The sequence below is a fragment of the Arachis ipaensis genome, chromosome B10 (assembly GCF_000816755.2).
Source record: "Arachis ipaensis cultivar K30076 chromosome B10, Araip1.1, whole genome shotgun sequence".
NCBI classification, from domain to species: Eukaryota; Viridiplantae; Streptophyta; class Magnoliopsida; order Fabales; family Fabaceae; genus Arachis; species Arachis ipaensis.
In genome coordinates, this window is record NC_029794.2 from 124,752,634 (window position 1) to 124,760,406 (window position 7,773).

Consider the following 7,773-nt stretch of genomic DNA (forward strand, 5'->3'; position numbering starts at 1 on the left):
TTTATCCACTATTTTTATTCCGTTCTCTCGTTTATTCTATCTTCTTTATTCGAATTCGATGGTTAAGATCATTTTACGAACTCTTAGAAATATAGTTTTGGTGACTGAACATAACACACACAAAAATGACCTAAGAGAAAGAGTAGCACTCCTCTCTAATGATAATGTCTAAATTATTAAGGGGCAGTAACCACTCTAGGTACACCTGCTTGTTTAAAGCAGCAGTCTTAGCCATTAAATCAGCCGCTCTGTTTGCTGTGCGCTGAATGAACACTAAAGTAGCTGTCTAATTGCGCTGAAGTATCTCTTTGATTTTGTCAAGAAGATCACAGTCATTCCTAATCATGCTGGTTGTGCCTCGCGAAACAAGAAAAAACGTATTAAGATTATCAATTTCACATATGACCTCTTTGCACTCGCAATCTCAAGCCATAGCAAGCCCTCTCTAAATAGTATGAAACTCACAATAGAGAACACTAGAAAGAGGTATACTGGCAAAACAACCTTTCATCCAAATTTCTATGTTGTCTCTAATAATACATCTAAAGCCAGTTAATTGCTCATTTTCAAAAACGCTTGCATTGCAGTTCACTTTACAGACATTCATTAGAGGTGGTTCCTAGTTATATTGCAAAGAGGTATAGTTTAATTTAGTTAACTTGTTCACTAATTATATCACTAATTAAGTTTTTAAAAACAAAAAACAAAAGAACAAAGCAAAACTTTTAACCCGAAATTTCTACTTTGCCAAGTAGATGGAAGGAGAGGAGGAAGAGTTTATAGTAAGGTGTTTGCTATGGTGCCTAAAAAGTATTGCCTAATTACTAAAATAGGTAAAATAATTAATTTTAAATTTAAAAGTTAAAAATTTTTAAATATTTTAAAGTTACTATAAAAAATAATTTAGGTAAAAATTAGACACCAAACAAAAGATATTATAGAATTGGCCTTATAGTAATCCGAAATCTTTGTACCTATCATCATCATCATCAATGCATCACTCACATGTCAAAAGCCTCTCTGAAGCACGAGATCTCTGCCTCTTATCTCCTCTTTCTCTTTTCCTAAAAATATGTTGGTTAATTTAATTTTAAAAGATCAAATATTTTATATTAATTTTGTTAATTAGATAATGACTAATCTTAAACTTATTATGACACATATCACCATTTAGAAAAACCAACTTGAATCCCATTTATATCATGTAGATTTAATATTTAGAATTATTAATTAATCCACCATAATAGTCTTTTAATTATATCATGTATTTAGTATGTTTATTTCACTTTCGGTTTAAAATAAGTAAAAAAATACATCAAATAGATATTAAATCTGTATTTTTAAATAGTACTTTAAAAAATTGTACATTGAGCAATTTACAAAATATAAAATTCTTGAAAAAAAATAAAAATTTTAAGTTAAAAAGAATTCTGTACAGATTAAAACAAACACCAAAAATATAATGTAAGAAGATTAATTCTTATTTCACTGAGAATAATTTTAGAAAATATTTATTTGAGCATATTTTTTATATCAAATTTGTTGAATCGGAAAATATTTTGATCGTGTGTCGATTTTTATGTTGATGATTTAATCTTTGTCGGCAACAATTTGAAGATAATTGCAGCATTCAGGAAGGCTATGATAAAGTACTTTGAATGACAAATATAGGTTTGATGTCTTATTTTCTTTTCTTGGCATTGAAGTAGTTTAAAAAGGTGATGAAATTTTCATTTCCTAAAAAAAATATGCAAATGATATTTTGAAAAAAATTCAGATGGAGCATTCAAAATTGGTTTCACTCCAATCAACGAAAAATTCAAGTTATTAAGAGAAGATAAAAGAAGAGTAATAAATCCCACTTATTACAAAATTTTGATTGAAAGTCTGAGACACTTGACTGCGACTAGACCAAATATCATGTTTGGAGTTGGATTGCTTAGCGGATTTATGGAAGAGTCTTATACTAACCATTTGCAAGCAGCAAAACGGATTCTTCAATATATCAAATGTACTTTAAATAAGGGTATTTATTATGAAAATACTAATGAAGTGAATCTTGTAGGTTACACTGATAATGATTGGGTTGGAGATATTGAAACAAGAAAAATATTTTGGAATTTGTATTTCATCTTGATTCTGGTGCAATCTTGATCCTTGACACTTTCGATACCATCAAATTTACGAAAGGTAGACGGTTGGTACCCCTTAGGGTACGATTTTGCCAAAATATGATGCCCAAATGGTGGACTTATCTCCCCAGTGGAGTCGCCAAGTGATTCGGGTGAGTTTTGTAAAAAATAGATTAAGTGAAAAATGGTTAAAATGGGAGATTCGGGGTAAGTAAACTTGTGAGGAAAACACTTCTGTTAATGACAAGTAAGCAATACAAGAACTAATAATGAGAAATAGAGGTGGAGAACAAGTGTTGAGACCTCCACTAATATCACAAGAGGATGAATGAGCTTTGTTTAAAGTGGACAAGGGTTGATTAATTGTTGTCGGGTGTTCTAATGGAACACCCGAATGCCAATTTTGCTTGTGAAGTTGATGAATAAAATGAAGAATAATGAGAAAAATTTTGAAAAGAGAAAAAGATGGATTTTTGAGCTTCTGAGTTTCAGAAAAAAAGAAGGAGGTGATTTGGGGTCTTTTTATAGTGTAAAACCATTTTGAGGAGGGAGTCTATTGTCCAATGGTTATAGTGTGATGTTTGGCCTACTCCTTTTACCTCAAGACTTATTACTAAATAAGGTAGTTGTCAGAAAATATTTCTAGGTGTTCCCATCACTGGAAATCTTTTTAACTAGAAATGGAAAAAGTTCATTTCCACAAGTTAAACTAAAGTTTTGTTTTGCTGGGTATCCATTCAAAGAGGTGTATGGGTAAAAGGAGTGCTCATGACATATGACATTAGTGAAGAGACATCTAGTTTGGTTTTATTTTAACTAGATGACACTCTTTACACTCCAAATCCAACCAATCCACTTCCACCAATTTAGTTCCCACTAAAGAGAAATTCAACTCTTCAAGTATTCTTTTGGTTCCATCCTTTTACCTAACACTTTTAGGAAGAACTTGACTCTTTTTTTACCATATTTTTAGATCATTTTAAAAATTATTTATGTACAAAAAAATTTATATTTTTAGTACACAATCAAATATATAATAACAACAAGTTGTCAAATATAAACAGTGGTTAAGAAGAATTTTTGAAGAATTGAACAAAAAATAAAGTACTCCAACAATGATATTTTATTATAACAAATCAGCTATTGCACTTTGCAAAAATACAAACATATTAATATTCGGTTTCATAAAATTAGAGAATCGGTGAACGAAAAAGTTGTGAACGAAAAAGTTGTGATCAAGTATTGTCCTACTAAACAGTAAATATCATATATTCATAAAGTCACTGAAGACTGGACTATTTTATTACTTAAAAAAATAATTAATTCTAAAGCTTGATTTAAGGAAAATAATGTTGATTAAAAAAATTAAATCAACTTGCACTATTTCATATAGACTAGAATCTTCATAAAACATGGTTAAAGATTAAAGAACTAGAAGCTAATCATATTAAAAGCTTGAAGGATTTTCAAGCTATTTATAGTAGTGATGGAAATTAAAGAGTGCCAACTCATATAAAGTTAAATAAACAAGATGCTAAATTTTTTTTTCGTTTTTTGAAAAACAAAGCTCAACATACTAAGTAGAGCGCATAACTGACACCGGAGAAGTCAGAGACAAGAAAAAAAATAAACAGAAACAACTCTTATGTTATCTCTGATATAGCCGTTAACAATTGAACACGACAAGAAAATTGTCGAATTTATCGGCGAATTTACCAAAAAATCTTACGGTATAAATCTTTTCGGTAATTGCTTACCAGCGAATTTTCTTATACGTCGCTAATTATGGTTAAAAATTTTCCGCTGATAATTTTTATTGTTGAATTTATCCCTAATAATAAATTCGACGGTAATATGTTATTTATTAATAACTAAATTAATAATCCGTCAGGAAACTTAAATTTTAACCTTTTTTTTTTATAAATTCACTCATCATCATCCTCCTCCTACAGCTGAAGAGAACAAAAGCATATATGATTAATACCAACTAATCAAATAAGTAAAAATGATAAAATTAAAGTACAAAAGAAAAAAGTATAATAACCAACTGCACTATAGTACCGTAACCTCATATTCTATAAACAAAAAGAAAAATTAAGTATATATGCACATTATGGCTAAAAACTTGTCTTAAAGTATTGTTTGCACACTTATAAAAAAAATTAAAGCCAATTAAAAATCTTTTATGTTTAATAAAAGATAATCCATATATTATATCATAGCTTATTACTTTTAATGGCCTATGCAGTTGATTTAGTAAGTTTAATCCAAATTAAAATTTTACCTACTACTACTCAAATTAACATATAAAACTTACAGAAAATGTTCACCCTATCAATATTTAGTATCATCGTACTCTTTGAATTTTCGTTTTGTATGTGCTTCAATTTTTTTTGAAAATAAGATCTGAACAATTGAACATCAACTTTATAGGTATAATCAACTGAGAAAATGAACAAAGAATTATGAAAAAGTGGAGATAACTAGAGAGAAAGTGAAAGTGGAGATAACTAATGTGTGATTGAATTTTAAGTTTTAATAGATCAATAAGAGAATAATTATAAAAATAACAGTAAAAATCAATCATCAGTCATAAAACAAGTTAAAAACAAGTAATTAATTTTACCTGCCACCACCAGCCTTGCTAAACTAATTGTTTTGAAACTGCAATAACAAAAGAATGTAAAATTCAAACAAGTTAAAAATAATTTAAAAACTAATTCAAATTTTTAAAATAAATACTGAACAATATTCTATATAAATAAACACTCATAATTGCAACAGATTTGTTATTTGAGTGTTCTTTCTTGTATTATTTTCTGAATTCAAACTTGTAAAACAAAAACATAACAAAAAATCTCAACCAAGAATCAAAAACAAACTAAAAATCATAACAAAAATAAAGAACAGAAAAAATTAAGAACAAATCAGAACAAAAATCATAAAAAAAATAACGAATTTAGAAATTAGAAATTTCAAAATTAAAATAAAATAATGAACTCAGAATAAATCCTAAAATCAAAATCATAATAAAAAAAGAACAAAATCAGAACAAAGCCTAAAATCTAATTAAAATAGAAAAAAATCAAAATAAAACAGGAACATAGGCATACACCATAAATTAGGGTTTAGGGTTTAACTACTCTAAACTAACTAGTGAGTGAGTTACTTAGAGATAGTAGACGCGTAGAGGACTTTTCTGGCATAGTGGCAGCAACAGTGGTAGCAGCGGCAGCAACAGCGGTGGCAGCGACTGCAGTGCTAGGAGTGACGTAAATGGCAACGACAGAGAGACCAACATGACACAAGGAGTCCATGCAGTCTTGAAGGTTGTTGGTGGCGTCGGCGCTGGTAAAGGGGGCTGTCAAAGGTGGTTTGCGGGAGAGAGAGACAAAGAGAGAGGAAGAGGAGGTTTAGAGAAAAAGAGAGAGAGTGTGAGTGTTTCAAAATAAGGGAGGAGAGCGTGTGATTCCAATTTAGGGCAAATTTACTATCGAATTTACGGACGAATAAATCCGACGATAAAACATTGCGCGTGACCAAAATGGATTATTCCATTAATCGAGCTTTGCCAGCAGATTTTTAATAAATCCGCCAGTAAATCCGATGGTAATGAATGCGCCAATTTTCTTTTTTTTTCCCTTCAAATATTACTGTCGAAAAACCAAATCCGATGATAACATTTTTAGGCGAGAAATTTATTGCCAAATTCTCCGGTACATCCATCAGTAAACCCGCCGCTAACTTCTGACGCTAAATCTGATGGTATTTTACGTTTTTTTGTAGTGTGAGTTGCTACCACACCACTCCCTAGAGCAACAAAATGAACTAGTGACACAATCCAACAAATTTGTTGTCTTATTCTAAAATATGATAGCATTCTTGTATAGCAAAATATTCCATAGAATAGAGAAGAACCCAACTAACAACTTCTTACACATTTCTTTTCTCAAAGGCATAGTCTTCCACCTCTCGAAGTGTTCTTTTATGGTTCTTGAGATAGTCCAAATGCTTCCAAAATCAGTAATCCAAACATATGACACCTACAAAAAAATTCACAAGTAACAAACAAGTGTTGAATAGTTTCAACTTCCTTCTTACAAAGAACTCACACATGATCCCCCTGTTCAATAATACCCAATCTACTCAACCGGACCATAGTATTGACGTGGCCTACTAGAACAAACCAGGTAAACAACTTGACTCGAGGTGGCACTAGTCCTTTCTAAATCTCATTTGTGAATCTATATCTGATTATATCATCTGCCAATGTCTCTTCCTGTAAAACATACACACATGAGTTACTAGAATAAATGCCCTTCTTACCAAATCTCCACACCACTCTGTCCTACGCTTCTATTATCAATCTAATAAGTTGCAAGATATCAAGTATTTGATTTAATATTTCTGCCTCCCATTGGTAGAATTCCTTCCTCCACTGAAAGTTTTAAACTCACTTAATCTATTCTAAAATTCATAATTTTCAATTAGAAATGTTTTTTTGTTTGAAATCAAGAAAAGTCTCGAAAAGAAGAAGTTATTTATTTGAATAGTCAAAATTAAAAGCAATGTTAGTCAAATATGTGTATTCGCTGCTAATTAAAAAGTTGGAATAGTCATGAGTTATTAGCATCAATCTTTGTTTGTATAAAGGTCATATGTACGAATGATTGTATGTGTGTTTCATAGAAAAAATGAGCATAAGACTTTTTCAAAATTAGAAATGTCTCTATGTTTTTTATTATTTGAATATGAGTGTTGGTAAATTTGAGATATTGAAAATATAATAGTATCATTTATGTGAGTGACTGATTCAAAAATCAATCAATTATGAATATTATACTTACATTAGTGCTATATGTAGCCAGCAAGTGTCGACACATCACAATACACATACAAGAATTAAGCCTCAATTAGGTAATTTCAGAATATTAAGAATAGAGAGTGAACTAAGAAATGCATTAGTAAAAGAATCAAGATAGAGATGAATAGAGAAATTGAAACTGAATTATAAATGCTTATTGTAATTATTTTGTGTCAACCACAATGGATACATGACTGCTATATATACAGCAGCTGTTATAACTGATACAAGTTAATTTATCTTGCTGTTAAAGCAAGAAAACCAAGAAACCAAGCTACTTGCTTTCACAGCAAGATAAACGAACTTGTATTAGTTATAAGAGCTGCTATATAAATAGTAGTCACGTGTCCATTGTGGTTGACACAAAACAATTACAATAAGCATTTACAATTTAGAGTCAATCTCTCTAGTCATCTCTATCTTGATTCTTTTATGGTATCAAAGCGAGTAATTATTAATATTAGCACGAAAGGGTTTTGGTGTAATACTAGTAGTTGATCTTGAATTATGAAGTGCTACATTTTCAAAATCATAAATTCCAGCTTTAGAAGCACCTCAAAGAAGAACCTGTTTGGTTGCCTGAGATTTGACATAGCAAAAATCAGCATGAAACTAGCAAAAGCATGCATTGTTGTAAGAATCGAAAATAATTAACCGATTAATTAACGTAAAATAATAATAATTTAGTTGTCCAAAAATAGGTCAAAAATTTAGAAGTCTTAATTTTAAAATTTGGATGTGGATTTGAATTCAGTAGAATTTTTCAAGTTGAAAAAT